Source organism: Triturus cristatus, chromosome 12 (genome assembly GCF_964204655.1).
Source record: "Triturus cristatus chromosome 12, aTriCri1.1, whole genome shotgun sequence".
Lineage (NCBI taxonomy): Eukaryota > Metazoa > Chordata > Amphibia > Caudata > Salamandridae > Triturus > Triturus cristatus.
Window position 1 is genome coordinate 80,194,552 of NC_140595.1, and position 17,195 is coordinate 80,211,746.

The window sequence follows — 17,195 nt, forward strand, 5'->3', positions numbered from 1 at the left end:
ACTATACTAGCTGGAAAGTGTATGGTATAGGGTGAACGTTGCACATAATGCATCCATTTGACATCTAAGGGAGTTGTTTCTTTAAAGGCCGATATTCTCTTTAACTATTCTGTACTTGCTGTCAGGCCTCTAATACCATAGTAATTTATAGATCCATATGCGGGAAAATGAAGCTAGGATGCTGTGATATCATAGAACATGTAATGAGTTATGCCATATGTGAGGTCATTGCCTGCAGTTAAGGTAATATTTGTATCCATGTGTTAATGCTGTTCAGTCTTGTTGTTATGGTTCATTACTCCAAAGCCTTTATTATTCGGGTGAGCCTCAAAGTAAACGTTGTTAGCTCTGACAGTGGTTTATCAATATGAGGCTATGTATAATGCTCCCAGAATACTCCCTGATAAGATGCAAATATTTGCAGAAGCTTGAAAGCAAGATTGAGGAGTCCTTTGCTCTCAAAATAAAATGTTCACAAAAAAATTGCAAGTTGGAAAAAAACATTTAGCTAAAGTACTGTAAAAGTTTAGGTACATTTTCTTTGCAGCATCATTTAGTAGAATGTGTTGATGTATGCTAGTATTTCCCAAAAATATTCGTAATGGAAAATAAGTGCAACTAGTTTCAATAAGATTATAGGAAACAATAAAATAAACAAGCATTGGCAAATCCATATGTCTCAAATTGGTGGTCAGTCTTTTGGTTTTGTCAGTGCATGACTTGTTTTGCCATGGTTTTTGTAAATCCTTCTTGGCGTGGGAGCTGCTAGGCCCTCACCATTATTACAAACCTTGGCAAATGCAAAAATTGTTTTTAGTCTCAAAAAGCACACATTGCCACAGTAGTTCCTGGCACTGAGAAACTACTTTGTGTGCTGATATGCTCCTTGTGAAAGAGAAGAATGCTGTCACTCACAGTGAAGCCAGCCCATAGACCGAAAGAGATACAGAATTTTAATAAACACAAAAGTTCATGGTTAAAACCAGACCTAATTAGGGGCCCAATTATTAAAGAAAGTCTCAAAAGTGCACCCATGGTATATGTCCTTGCGTTAAGTGCAAATATACGGCATTCATGAATTCTCAAGAATTTACAGAAGTAGGCCAAGAATTTGTACTCCTAGAAAATATTTGTGAACTGCAATCTAGCATCAGCAAATACACGCGTGCTTGCAAGTTCACATTATCTCCACCCACTTTTTCCCAACCCTGGAAGATGTTTTACATCTACCATTGTCTGGAGAAAATTTTCAACCTTTCTCAGTATAAGAAAAGATTAGAGGAGAGTTGGTGAAACCCTTAAAGCATGCAAGTTACTTGGTTTGCACAGACTCAGAATGGCATTCCAACCCTGGAACTATTGCTAACCACTACATTCAGCCCCAGTATGTAGATCTGCAGAAACACGACAACAGAAGGGAATTGCTAGTATTCAAATGCTACTATGATATGAGCCCTGGCATAATCGGAGAGGTTATATCGGAGCTCTTTTATAATAAAATTGCTGGCACAATCGGTTGCCACATTAAGGAACAAGTGGATTTTGTTACTGGACAAGTAGATTTATGAAGCAACTTGCCCCATGGACAAGTAGATAGATTATTCAATTCCACACCCCTGCCTATGAGTCTGTAAGAGTCTCCTCTGAGATCCTGGGTGGCTTTAGAAGTGTACTGTGGTGCATTAGAACTTAAAGGACTAAATTGGAAGGTAAATTATTTGACCAAGATGAACCTGATTTGGTGTGTCTGATCCACGGTCAGCCTCAAAGTGCCCCTAGGTCCAAGCCTGCCATGACCATTGACTTGGATTGGCACTGTGTGGCACTATTTCTGCTTTAAATGTTAAAAAGTCATATCACTAGTTCTCCATATTGGATTGTCATTTTGGTGTTTTATGTATTTCATTTTTACTTTATTCTAATTCAGGGTGGTATTTTTGTTTTGCTTTTTGACTTTAAAGAATGTATGCAGTACTAAAACTGTAATACACATGGCCTTAAATGTTAAGCTTCTTGCTGTGTGCATTAACTGCCTGGGGGTGAGAACAAGTGAGCTTGAATTAATTCATTGGCTCGGAGTATTCACCTTGAAGAGTTGTGATTGTTCTATAAGGTTTGTAGTCACCACCTCAATTATTAATCCAATTCCTTACATGGCCCTTGCAGATTTATTTCATAATATACCAAAAGCCCAGAATTGAGGCTCAACTTAATACTTGATTGTTGTCAGCACCAGCTGCTTTGGCTGGTTACTACATTGACTGTCTTCAGTGATACAGTTGAGGGTTTCCTGTGCCTGCACCTTCTAGTAAAGTAGATTCTGCTAGTCCCCATGATGTCCTGAGATACGATTATGCCTTCCCTGTTTTGTAGGCCCACCATGCTAGCACTTTGTTTCTTGGAGAGTTTTTGGGTTCCTTATTAACCTTGCTGAATATTGTCGGTTATAAAGTTCTGCTTACCTTAAGTCCTCTGACTCTAGACAAGACTTTCAGTTGCAGGCACATTCACTTCTGTCTATTCCAAGACCGCCTTAATCATGAAGTTATGAAATTCAGATTAGTCATCTGGTGGGCTGTCTTCTTTAGTCACTGTTGCCCCCACCACTTTCTTTCTCTTTAACTAGATTTATACATGAGATGTGTAGGAGAGACTGCAGCATATTTTTTTTCAGATGTCAGTTAACTCTAACCTTCCCAGTTGGTTTTGAGTGGCTGTTAAAAATAGTTGGTTCTATTCCTCATTGTGTTTGTGTATTAATATGCATATAGCCAAGTGAAACAAGCATTGGCATAGCCAATAGATCTTGCCTTTGGGACCTTATAAGTGTTTAGTTATCCAGCACAATATCCTTGGTGCAACAACATCAACTGTTGCATGGCTAAACACCTATAAGGTCCCAAAGGCGAGACCTTTTGGCTATGCAAATGCTTGTTTTTATTAAGATCAACACATAAACACGGTTAACTAGAAGCTTTTAACAAACCACATCAAGTAAAGTTATTGTAAAACTGTGTTTTAAGATATGCTGCTTGACAGGTTTCAGCCACTGGCTGATGGGGGTTCTGGAGAGCTTTCTGCACACCCACTCGCTTCTCCGACAGAAGGACATTACAATGTCATGGCACGCTTTAACCTCTCTGGAGAGCCATTCCAGCCCAAATCTACAAGGAAATCTGACCACATTTACTGTTTTGTTTAATTGACAGAGCCTGTGTGGTCGTTTTGGGAAACATATCTTTCTGGAAGTCTCCAAGTATTCCAATAGAACGCTTTAAGAAGTTTAAGCGCTTTAAACATTATTTGGAGACAGTTAACTGATTAAGCCACTACGCACTTATTAAAAACCTCATTTGTTCACTTGTGACAGTGACTTCCGTATCCGTATGATAGAACAGAAGATCTTCGATTTAGGAAATTCACTTTAAAATGACCTCATAATTCACTGATAACGCTGAAATATATTAGGTGACTGCAGTCCTTTCCCGGAGAAAGCCTAGCTTTCCTTTCAAGCAGGAACACTACTTCATATTACCTTGCAAACAAATAAAAGACGGTGCGAAATGAAAGCACAAGGACAGACGAAAACTCCAGCAAATGTTACAATTTAAATGTACTCGTGCTGCCTTTCACCATCACATTTCCCTAACTATGAAAGATAAGAAAAAGAAGGAAGTGTATACAAGCATTGGCATAGCCAATAGGTCTCGCTTTTGGGACCTTATAAGTATTTAGTTATGCAGCACAATATCCTTGGTGCAACAACATCAACAGTTGCGTAACTAAATACTTATAAGGTCCCAAAAGCGAGACCTATTGGCTATGCCAATGCTTGTTCTGGACTGCAGTGACAGCAGGCACATCGATGTGCGCGTGGTGAGCGCTGTAGAGGAAGGGAAATCCTTTAAAGAGTCATGTTCTCTCTGGCATGCCCTTCTCTTTTTAAAACTCAGGAGCAGCAACATTGTCGTGGTGTCACCAGGGCTTTAAGTGCCAGTTTTTTCAATATTGTATACAAGCCATAGTTGCTGCTTATTTATCTTATGTAATTAGCAACCATTGACAAAGCCATTAGTCCTGACTTGTAGGTATGATGTGACTTGTTGTATCATATATCTGGACGCAATGACAGGAACAGCAAAATACAAGTCGGGCGGCACTGTGCTAAACACAGAATTTCAGTTTACGTATTTTTAAGCCACGCCCTTAATTACATCGACCGCGCCACTTTGAGAGACCCCCTCCAGTTTTTTCATCCCAATTAAATACCTGCCGTTACCCAAACATGTAAATAAATATACATCCTGCAGCTACATTTAGATGTAAACGAGTAGCCTCGAGTGTTTTACATAGGTTAAGAGGGGGCCCGTGCAGGAAAATATTACTTTGAGAGCAGAGTTCACAGGAGCCCTTAAAATCAATACTTTCCCACTCCGGTTGTAAAAGTGAATAATATTGCAAGAAAGGAGAAGGTAGATGCAACAAGCGTGTTACGAAAAAAGGCAACGCGTGTGTGGTATTAGATCAGTTAATCATAATCCAATTAAAAATAGGACATCTCGAGGCAGTCCTTTCATTGAAGCTACGCGAGCTATAGGTAAATGCAAATGGCTGCGCGAGGCTGATAACCTCGAGGTGTAAATCCATGGTGGGAATGCTGCATAACCTCGAGGTGTAAATCCATGGTGGGAATGCTGCACGTGCACCAGGAACGTGCTTACTGAAAGGACGGAAGGCATCTCCTGGTGAACGGAGAAGTCTGTTATTAAGGAAGGGGAGTCGATAGAAAGTAATTCATTTAGAAAGAATCTTAGGAATGTCTATAAATGCGGTGCATGTATTTCTACCCCTGTCTAATGCACCAAACTTAATTTAGTGTACAAACACTACACGGAGGTAATAAGGGGGAGACATACGCTGACAGTGCATCTTTAACCACAAAACACCGTCCGAAAGGTAACTGAATAACTGCCGGAGCCCAAAAACAAATTTCTTTTCTAGTTTTATAGAATTTTTATAATTCCTTCAGGTAAAGTCCCCTGCAGCAGCCATTGGGTTAGAAGGCATTACAGAATACACCCATCAGCATTACTTATTCCGAGTAACCGTTTGACAATCCCTCATTGCGATCGCTCTAAAAGCGAAAGTGATCGCGATCGCGATGATGCACGCTAGGGATGCGCGCGCAGCAGCAGGGGGAGGGGTATGGTGCTGAAGGCTGGAGCAGGAGATGGCTGGGCGAGAAGGGAGGGGGGAATGCGGGGAGCAGCTGTGCGCGTGCACGCCATCGTGCTTGGTAGCTTGTCGCCAGCACAAAAAGGTGGGTAGCACTTTCTAAACCCACCTACTAAATGTCTCGCCAGACCAGCGCATGCGATGGGTCAGGCGAGACCTAAAAAGGCCTCTGACAATGGGACCATATGCAAAATGTTCACTAATTCTGCTGTTGAAAATATCGAACATGTTTTTTTTGTCCAATGTATGCAAAACCTAGACTCAAATGGATTAGACCTCCGTGTCATTCCTTGGGTTTCTGCATATTGCAACCAGCGCTTGTATTATTTCTAACTGATATTTTGCCTTTTATTGTGTTTTGGCCTGAGCACATTTTTGCACATTCTATGCTTGGTTAAAAAGTTGACAGGTAAAGAGTTTTCATTCTTTTTAGCACCTGCTGGGACTATTGAACTGATGTTTTATCTGAAGTATTTGTATTGTTTTTATATGTACATATGAATTTATACTTAGAATGCACTGCCTGATAACTTTTATTGTATGTTAATTTGCTGTATGCACATTGATGCATCATTACTGATCGAACATCCCACACTTCTGTTTGGGCACAAGGGTGGTATCCTCTTTGGCATTAGGTTTACAGGTCCTAGCTTTAGATTTTTAAGCATAGTCTGATGACCGTGTGGACCTATCTTTAGGTTGTTTAGGGTGAGCCTAGCGCACCCTAAACCATTTGCTGCTCTATGGGAGGCTTCTTGTGAAGGCTCAAAACTTCTCCGTGTGTATCGGACTCCTCCCACACATCTGATTGGCCTTTGCCTGTGTCTTTCAATAATGAGAGCACGCAAATGGCCAAAGGTGGGTTCATGTCCCACCTCTTCTTTAAATGTTCACTCCCACGGCGTTTTGCTCTCGGGAGCAAGCAGCGTCGCGCAGGCTGGCTGCTGCATGTCTCCCTCATCGTGGATCACGTTACTAATTAGCAGCCGGTGCTCCATGTTTGCACCCCTCCCACTCTGCTTTGTTTGGTCCTTGTAGCGCGGTCTGGTTTCACTTTAGGGACCGCTGACTGCGCTTGCTGAAAGTGACAGTGTATTCTGACAGTGTGACCATTACTTTCAGTTCATAAACGGCACAGAGAGTAAAGACAGAAAAGCAATCCTCCCATGCCGGTCCACTTTTCTACCCGTTGTAACCTCTATACTGTCTATAAACACCAATTTCATCACATCTCTCAAAGAGGCACACGTTTTGGGGTTAACAATGCTTTTGCATTTTAACATTGTTTTCGAACCATCATGTGTTTTATTAATCTTTTGATGATTCCTCATCTAGTTGTGAGTTCCCTTCTAGTTGTGTTTCTTTCATTGTACCTCCCGCTGTAGATCCCTATTAAGGTTCTCTTGAAATATGGATGGATGTCTGGCAACAGGGGCGGTTGTTACCACTCTCTCGCTTATCCTACAAATTTGCGTTCGTACTTGCTTCCTCTACTTCATGTTTTGCCTGTTGTCGGTTCCCTCAGTCGTTCGTGTTATGCTTGTCTCTGACTATGCTCTGTATTCCTTGTGGACTACCCGTGTCTAATGTACCTTGGTTTCCCCACTCTATATGACAGCACAACACTGCATCCCAGGTGTAGTGGTATTTGTTTCTTCTTCGGTTCTTGAGCAATATTACTGGTTTGCCTGGGGTTAGTTACAATGAGACTCCAAGTCGCACGGAGATTAAGTGATGCTCCATATATCTTGTTTGTGACCCTGCGCCGTTCTGTGACCCAGAGGGTCCAGCCCAGGTCTTCCACCCTCTCACTGTCTCTCTCACTGACTGACTCTCTCTTTCTCTCACTGACTCTGACTCTCTCTCTCATTGACTCTCTCATTGTCTGACTCCCTCTCTCATTGACTGACTCTGACTCACTCTCTCACTGACTCACTCTCACTGTCTCACTCTCTCACTGACCGACTCTCTCACAGACTGTTATACAGGTACTATTTCCCAACCTTCACCCTCCTATTATTAATGCCCCCCCCCCACCCAATAACAACTCATGACAAGCAACCATTGGGACAGGTAGATTGAAGTTGCCAGCATTGAAAGGACAAAAAAACTCCAAACATCATTACTTATTGTTAATACTTTTTAGGTCTCGGCTGCGAAGGCTGCGCTTGCGCAGTCTCGCTCCGAGATTTAATGACTTTGAGAAGAGGGGCTTGCACCCGCCCCTCTTCTCTCTTGTTCTCCATTGGCTGGCCTCTTAAATGCTGGCCAGCCACTGGAGAAGAGGTCCAGTCACTCCGTTGAAGCCCCGTCCTTTTCGGATCGGGGGGCGTGTTTTTTGCGAGAAGTCTCAGGGAGGAGACAACAGCAAAACACGCCCCCAAATCCGAAAAGGACGTGGCGTTTCTCCGAGGCATTTTCTGCTGTGCCTCGGAGAAAGGCGGTGGTGTCCCGGCGTTGCTCCCTCACCTGATCTCCTTCGTCATTGAAAGGCCCATCGTTTCTGTGTCCGTCTTCAGCGACTCGGCGCTGTGCTTCGGCTGCAAGTTCCAGTTCAAGCCGATCCGGGTGTCCGAGCCAGTGGTGTTTTTGCCTGTGCGGAGGGGTAGCGTCACCATCCTCAGGTAAAATCGTCATCGCGAGAGTTCATGTAGTCGGGTGAGTCCATTCCGCTAGTGGTGTATGTGTTAAGTCTTCCTATTCGCCTTTGGATACACTTCCCGCCTGTAATACTGTAAGCGGTCACTGAAGGGAGTGATGTTATGAAATAGTTACAAAAATGCATTGAGGTGACTGGCTCATACTGGCATTGGTGCTTATTGTTATTACTAATATACGGAGCTAGGACGTTAGAAAGGCCCAGCATCGTCTACGGGGCTCCTACAAGTTCGAAATTGGCGTCTATATCACGCGCATGCGCATTTCTCAGTGCAAGAGCCCTTGTATTTTAGTGGATCTCAAGCAATATCACCATAGACAAAAACCCACAGCGCCTTTTTTAACACTTTATTTATTGTCTTTATTTCATTATTTAAATATTTATTTTACTGGCAGCATCGTCTTTGTGGAGCGATTATTTTTTTGAAAGAGCACACGGTTCACAGAGCAGGAAACTATTTGGGTAGATAAAATAGATTCCAAATTAAACAAATGCAAAGAAACGTCTGATTTTAGCACGACCTTTTATTCGCAAAAATCAAACAGCTACCCATGGGCCGGAAGGAGTCCAAAACGCGTCTGTGATTGTTGAACATATCTGAGATGTGTCTGTTTTTCAAATGACTACGTCGTTACGTTTTTTTCATTTTCAAAAAATGCATTCTCGCGGTTTCGGCGTGTTTAGTTGAAGTGAAATTCCGGACATTCGCTAAAACTGATAGATTTGTTTAAGATTATGATATAATTAAAATATATCTTTGGTCATGTATAAAAAAAAAACCTTCAAACTGAAAATTCTCTCGCAGTGCTTTGATACTGTATGATGTCACTGTTAGGTTACACGAAGAGGCCCGCAACAAGCGCCTTACCCACTGAGCTATTGCGCCGAATGCGAACGATGTCTACCAGGGAAGAGCGATACGAGCGTTTTATCTAATTAGCATTATTTTCAGGTGAAACAGGTTAGATACACGTTCAAGAGTACCGTAGAGCTATGCAAAGCGCAGTCTTACAAAAGCCTGATCCGTGACGTCATGCGCAATTCGTCGGAGTGAGTCGGCCCTTCCTGAAATTGTCTGAAACGTTTGGGGTTTCCTTGTGTGTTTATTTGAAGTTTTCCAGCCCTTTTCCACGCACGGGTGGGTGGTGTGTCTTTTTGTACCTTGTGTGTTTGTCGGTTCGGAAGTTGTCGTTGCTTACAGGAGTTTGTGCGCCTGCTTTCAGGTGTGGGAGCTGCAATGCCAGGTGAGGGCTGGGTATGTACCACGGCGGCGGCTCTCTGGGCTGGGGTGGGACCGGCGGCTTTCAAAATACCCCTGCCCACACACACACCGTTGTATAGCTCTGTATGTACCCCTCCCTCCCCCCCCCCCCCCCCGGAGGTGCTGGGGGGGGTCTCTCCTCCAAGCTGAACATACCCCCCCCGTTGCCAGCTATTTCCCTTCAGCAGCTCCGTGTATGTGCGTTATTACATTGTGTCTGTGTGTGCCCCCTAAAGTACACGTTGTCATAAAATAAATGGTGCGTATTAAAGATGTGCTCCTTTTATTCCACCAGTGATGGATATGATGCAAACGTGACCCGGGTACGCAAGCAGGGGGGACCAGTAATCGTTGATTGTTTTAGGGGACAATGGTGGGTGTTACTTAAATGTTGGTGTCTGGGGCTGTTGATGGGACATTAACCCCCCCCCCCCCGTTCCAGAACTGAAATGTCTTCTGTGATGTTCCCCAAGTGCGTGCGGCAACGGGACAGCGCACTAAGGCCGTGGGGTAGGCGCTTCTGAGTGGAACTTGTGCCTGTAGCGCTGCACTTTGGTAATTTGTAATAAACCGTAAGACTTTAAGCATTGAAACGTAAAACACATAAGAATAAGTAGTCCTTTCGTTTTTCTGCTTGAAGGCTTGGGAGTCTGCCAGGGTCTCCATGCAGACCTGGAAGTGATGGGTGATTCTAAAGGACACTGAGGGGTGTGTGTGAGGGGCGGGGGTGTTGGCAGGGAGGATGGGGCCTGGGCAGTATGTGGGACGCGGTGCTTCGAGGATCCTGCCAGGTGGTGAGGTGTAGGTGAATAGGGGGGGGGGGGCTACTGTCGGGTGGTGAGGTGTGGCGTCACTGCGGTGTATGTTACAGGCCCCTCCCCCCCAGGTTACAGCATTGTCGGCACGTTACAGGCTCTGTCCCCCCGTTAATGCACTGTCTGCAAATTACAGGCTCTGCAATCCCTCCGTTACCGTACTGTGAGCGTTACAGGCTCTCCCCCCCCCCCCCCCCCCCGGTTAATGCACTGTTACGGGCACTGCCCCCCCCGGTTAATGCACTGTCTGCAAGTTACATGCTCTGCCCCCCCCCCCCCCCCCCCCCCGGTTACTGTACTGTGCACATTACAGGCTCCCCCCGTTACAGCACTGTCTGCATGTTACAGGCTCTCCTCCCCCCCCCCCCCCCCCCCGGTTACGGGCTCTGCCCCCCCCCCCCTTTACAGGCTCTGCCCCCCCCCCCCTTACAGGCTCTGCCCCCCCGCGTTGACGCACTGTCTGCGCGTTACATGCTCTGTCTAGGTTAATGCACTGTCTGCAAGTTACAGGCTCTGCACCACCCCCCTCCCCCGGTTACTGTACTGTGCGCGTTACAGGCTCTGCCCGCCGCACCCCCCTCCCCGCAGATTATAGCCCTCCGGCCTGTGTTTAGGGGGAGGTGGTGACGACATCAGGGCTGCGACTCCGGACTCAAACTTTGGCTGCGGCCTGGCTTCACAGACGCGCCTCCTTGAGGCCCACTCTAGGCGCTGTGGGGGCAGCCGGTGGGTAAACCCCAGTGCAGAGGCACTTGTCAGTCGACCCTATTGCACCATTCATTTCACCATCAGCTGATGACGTCAGGGCGGTCGTTTCCGGTGACTTTACCTTTCTTTGACTTCAGTGAGAGGATTTGTGCGACAGTCATGCTGGATGATGGGGTGAGCTGGAGGAAGGCGGTACAGAGGTCTAATTTTCGAGCACAAAATGTAAATGTCTGCAATCTGCTTGTTTGGGTATTTACAGGGCCTTTTCCCTTCGATAAATGTCAGCAGATTCGACATGCCAATATTTAAATGGGGTACGCAGACTTTATTAAACCCAGTAATAAGCTCTAACCCACTGGTAACAGCACCAACGGCAAACAGGGGTTTGTGCAGGATTATAATTACAGAGGCATTTGTAATCCGTGCATTAGGTGTCTCTAGGGTTTCAGTACATTGAGTCCTGAATAGAAGTGCCCATTACAAACAAAAGTTTGTACAGGGATCAGAATTGAGTTGTGTGGCAATTACCTCGTTTTCGCACTCACAAAGGAGACCTCGGCAGCTGTAAACGGGCCTCGCCTGCTTAGAATCCCTCTGTGAATTCCCAGCAGGCACAACTACAAGCATTTACAATGCAACGGTCTCGGCATTGGTAAAGTTAGAGCTATTGGCATTGCTCATGACAATGCCGTTTCTTTAAATGTTTTAAAAACAAAAACATAAACAAAAATAATGTCATGAGCAATGCCAATAGCTCTAACTTTACCAATGCCGAGACCATTGCATTGTAAATGCTTGTTTAATATGGTCGTTCAGTCGTACATAATGCTTTCTTGGTCATATATAAGGTAACAAAATGCTTCTGACACTTCTTTATTATAACTTTTCAGCATGCTGCAGGCTTCTGTACAGCACAGCTTAAAGACATAGGCAAAGTCAATATCACTGGCTAAACACCTATAAAGTCCCAAAGGCAAGACCTATTGGCTATTCCAATGCTTGTTTCACTAGACTGGACTTTGACACACATTCTCAGTTGAGCTTCTCTTTTTATCTTGCCCCCCCCATGCTTTGATGCATTTTGCTGATATTATGACAATTGCGTGATATTGCGTGTTCCATTTATGAACAGCTCTTTAAGGCTTTTAACTGAAATAAAGTACTTCCTTAGTTGACATACCCTTTAAAAGAATAAAACTACTTTATCATGCACTACAGTCTCGATGACAGACCCCTAATCAACAAGTTAAACTATCAATGTACTGTTATTTAGGTCTTATACAGGGCTTGTTAGTATTTTTAATTTCCGTGACAGCCATGTGTCCTGACAGGAAATTGGTCCAAGCCTAAAGTGGTAGTGCTCTGCTTGGAAGCAGAGGTCAATTGTTTTAGAATGCACATGGATCTTGAGTGGTATTTAGCTCACTTTGTCAATTACGGCTTCAACACTAACCACAAAGTTGATAAACCTTTGAGCACCAAGGAATTAGTCACACTTTTTGGCAGACTAAATGGTTTTAAAGGCAAAGTACTGATGCTTCAGCCATCCTGGAATGGTAAAGAATGATATGATGTGCAAAAAACATTTAAAAAATGCCACCCCTACACGAGTAGCTATCTATGAATGCTTGTTTAATGCTCCTGTCATTGTTTTACCTTTTCAAGATGACAGATGCACTGCTTTCAAAACATGAGCTGTTTTTTGTAATGTAAATCTTCATGGGTGTGGAATTTTATACAATTTCTACGTGTCCAAGGATGGGACTACAGAAGTTCTACTTGTCCAATAAAAAACAGTCCCATTTGGTGCCATGATGCGCGATTACAAATTTTAGTAGTGGGTCCTATAATCGCTTTTCTGATTAGGCTAGGTCCCAAATTATGTCAGGGTTTGTATTCTAACAAGGCTCAGATTATGACATTGTCCAGGAAACTGAACATACCAGGGCTCTAATGTTATGAGATCTTTGAATGAACGCATGCTCTGCACATGCATAGGCTGTTTATGTACAGGATTTGTATTGGTCATATTATTTATAATGGTTGGGATTTCAATATGCCAGCATTTTTGTTATGCTTGACTTCTAATTACAGAGCACTTCTGGATATTACATTTTTTCTAATTCAGCCATTTCTTTCTATGTTTTACTTCAATTTCGGAGGAAGTAACTCGTGAATTACTCAGGCACATTTTTTTTAAGCCTTCACTCAATTCCACAACATGTTACTGAAAGTAAACCCACATCATACTTGTAGTTAAATGCTTGTGTTTTCAACTGAGGAACAAGGAGATTGGCTATAGTATGACACATTATTCAGTTCTTGTATACATGACTTAATCTCACTATGTCTCAGTTTCCTAGTGTGCCACAACTGAACATACACCAATCACTGACTCAGTGACTTGACGCATATTTTATGCGTGGATAAACTTTGAAAGTTCTGATCAGAGTCAAAACATTAAAGGCCTTCATCTCAAAATAATTGATGTATGACAGTTTAACTTAGATGTGTAGAACTTGGTTTTGCCCTCCTAAAAGTGTTGAGGATTCTCCTGTGATCACATTTATTCAGTGTCTGACTGTAGACACAAATTGGTAATTTCAGGACTGGAAGGCCATGTAAGGTTTTTTTTATTTTTTTATTTTTTTTTTTTATTGATTTTCAAGCAAAGTTGAGCAGCATAGCTACCATGCAAGGCAGCTTATTTATAATATATAGGTCTGACGACGAGGAAGGTGAAAATTAGAATGCAGGAACACCTGAGTATGATCGGAGCAGGAAAGCTAACCACCAAACTGGTGCAACATTGCCATGAAACTAAACACACCTCCACGTGGGTTGTACTTGAGAGAATAGTAGGGAACCCTCAAAATGTTGAGGACCTTCTTGCCTCAAAAGAAGCACGATGGATTTTCCAGGAGAAATGTGACCAAGTTGGGTTAAACGACCAAATTGAATGGAACAAGGCCAAACTTTGAGCTTAGGTGAATGAGATCCCCCTCTTTTGGTAAGGCGCTGCTGGTGTACGCAAGAGACAGTATAAGCCATTTCTGCTTTGTATAAGGATGACGACACTGGCACTACATTAGAGAACATCGGGGTGTTATTAATGGGCCCGAGGTTAACAATCATGTAGCCTCTAAAAATGCTAGATATGAGTATACAGTGCCAAACAAAATACAGAAACAAAAATAAAACAAGAGATAGGGTACCTTGTTTGAGTGGCAGAGTATTTAACATATATATGAGGGCGCACTAATAACCTCAGTAGGGTGGTTGATTCTCAGAGCAACAATGGAACATTGATATAGAGAGAGACCCACAATATAATGTAGAAAACCAATGTCAAACATCTTCCTAGCATGAAGGGTCTCATTTGTAAAATAAATAGAGCCCCCCGATACAGCAAGGCGTCATATTCATGAAAACTGGGAAAATATGTGAATATAAGCACTCACCAGTTAAATGAGATAAAAATTAATTCGAAATTTGAAAAATGTTATTGAGAATATGAAGTAAAACACTGGCCCTTCCAGAACGGGTTGATTTAAGTATTGGTATCAGAAAGTGAGTTGTTTTAGCATCCCATTCTAAGATGGCGCCCACTGTTACGATGTGGTGACGCTGCCGTCTTCCCGTGAGAGCTTAAAAACAGAGGCGGATGCCGGACAAGTTTAACCGGTGGAGACAAGCTGCTCCGTGAGGCCTGGGGTGGTAAGAAGGAATGACTGCAAAGGAGGTTGTTGCGTGTTAACATCGTCAGTATTGCCCATAAGCCCATTTTTGAGGATGGTCATTATGTGAGCAAAGTCCGTCATGGGTGAAGGGGAAGTGAGTTCTTTCCCTTACCCGGTGATTATGACCCTGATAAGTAGTGTGGTGAGCGGAAAGAAGTGTGTTCTAGCTCCCTGACATCGAGAATCCAATATCTAGGATATTGAGCGATGCATGGAGGACTATGTGTTTTTATTAGATGAGAAAGAAAAAATACACCGGGTCATCGAGAATGCCTGGGAGAAGTTCCTGTAAAAAAGAAGGGGAGCATATATAAGCATGTGAATAAATGGCAGAGAGCAATGGTTAAATTACGTTAAATAATCAAGGTTGTGTGTCAAGTTCCCAGTTAGCTCAGTCAGAACTGTTCGGTGAGCGTTAGATAGAAGATTGAATAGGGGTGCAGGGTCTAATGAGATAATTCGTTATTTCTAGATTTGCATTACAGCTGAATGCAAATCCATTGCGAGGACTCACATATGGACCCCGTGTTGTGACCTGTAGAAACGAGCTGGTACGAGGAATTATGGCTCAATAAGGGTAAATAATATATCTAAGTGAGAGATTTAGAGAGAATGCCCATTTGTCTAAAATTGGTTATTTAGTAAGAATTGTGTTTGTTGTGTCTTTTACTTTTGGCAGTCCCCGAATTAAAGGTTAAGAGTTGTCCCCGACTGGTGCCAAGCGACTGTGTTTGCCCTGAAGAAATCGCCACAAATTTTTTTATGGCGATGAAACATGTCGGCATAATACAATGGTATGCATATTAAGCATCCTTTTTAAACTTTGAATTAGGTGCACATATAAGGAGGAATAAAATTGGTTCTATAAAAAGTGCATCTTTTTCATTTTTATTTTCACATTTCAGTCGCATCTTGGTATGTGATTGTTTCACCACTTATTTTCACAATTTGGGTTTAATTGCGTTTACACTTTATTTATATTTTTTAAGCAAGATGACAACCGATGATGATAAAAGTGGGCACAGCTGGTGAGTACCAATCAGCAAGCTCAATTGGTGTTGCGCACGTGAGGTGTCATCTTGTCTTTTCACATTTTTTTCAAAACACTTTTTTCAAAACATTTTGTTTCAAGAATCCAAGAACACTTGGTGTAATTGATTTGGGACTTGATATTCTCTTTTTGCATCTTTACTGAGAGAATTATTAGTGGGGATTTCCATAAGTAAAACTTTGTGTAAGCTAAACTTTTTGTAGGTTTTAGAAAAAAACTGAAGGTGAAAGGCTGTTGGTGACTACCTCAAACCAAGAAAAGAGGAGAGTTCAAAATACCGAAAGATATAGGCATTTGGACCACAGCTTATTTTGTCACATGGTGGTGATACCTTCATAGACCCAGTCTATTGTGTATGATTCTTGATTGAGAGGAGGGCGACTTGTGGTCTGTTTCCCTCTGCAGCTCCTTGTTGTTTAGCTTATTTATAAAAACCAATCAAAAAAGAACAATGTGTGATTGATCAACACAGGGGGATACAAGCATTATATATTGTATCAAAGTGTCCAGTGTACATTTGGATTGATAAAACGTTCCATACATGGGATTAATCTGCTCCAGATTGTGAATCAGCCATGTCTTGTTGCTGCAAAAATTGATGCAAGGGCTCCCATATATCTTTGGGCTTGGACGTCGTCGGGAGTTCTTCTGCATATAATTCCATATTTTCTTTGCAGTATATCAAGTCTTTAAGCCAGTGGTCAGCTTTTGGTGCTTGCACTCCTTACCACTTGATAGCGACACGATGTTTGGCCATCAATAGCGCAATTCGAATGAATTTTCCCAGTGCCCCTTTCACATGAGGAACATAACTCAATAGGCATACCAGTGGTGTACATTGCAATTCCGACCCAGACATTTCCCGTATTTGTTGTACCACCTGCTTCCAGAATCGCGCCACCCTCTCACAATCCCAAGCGAGATGCATAAAATCAGCTTCCAAGTGGCCACATCGCTTACAGCTACTAGAGTCTCGCAAACCATATTTGTGTAAGCGGAGGGGCGTGTGATATGCCTGATGTAAATACTTGAAATGTATGACTCAGAGGTTTCCATTCGGTGTAAGCTTGCTGGTAAGGTTGCAGACATGTTCCCATTCCGCAATTGTCATAGGTGTTCAACCAATCATTCCATCTAGCAAAACGCCTATCTGGCCCATTGGTCTTATCTGCTCTTATTGCCCTGTACAGTTTTGTGATTAACTTTCTCCTTGTGGGTGTAGTCAATAGCAACTGCAAAGACTGTAGCACAGGAGGCTCTAACGGATATGTGGTGTAATGCGACTTCATTGCCAGTAAGGCCCTGTAAGGTTGCGGAAAACCCAAAACGAAGCTACTGAAGGGTATTCACTTTCTCCTCACCCCACTTGTCACCCTGGAAAAATCTGAAATATACTCCTGACAAGAGAACAAGTAAAATGTTTTCCTTGCCTCCAAACAGTATGTCCTGCTGTCAGGCTACAGGAATTCTTTACACATGGCGTTTTGGTAAAATGACTGACAGCCCAAGTGTCCACAAGTATTTTCAAAGTCAGTTGGTCTGCAGTTTGCCATTAAAAGCAAACCTAGTTACCAGTGCTTATTTTAAAGCTAGTTTTCTTTCTTACATCTGTAATGTTTTCAACTTTGTTTCTCAGTTTGTAGCAGGCTTTTCAGGAGTGTGGTCATTAGTTATTTGTGGTACTCTCAAAACCACAAATAAACCAGAAATAAAAATAGAGTAATAT

General features: G+C 42.9%; 1 protein-coding gene across 9 annotated transcripts in view; it reads left to right on the plus strand.

The window, feature by feature from the left end:
* POGZ (pogo transposable element derived with ZNF domain) overlaps nucleotides 1-17,195 on the plus strand; it is a 411,414-nt gene that overhangs the window by 52,366 nt on the left and 341,853 nt on the right. The gene's annotated exons all lie outside the window — the stretch shown is intronic.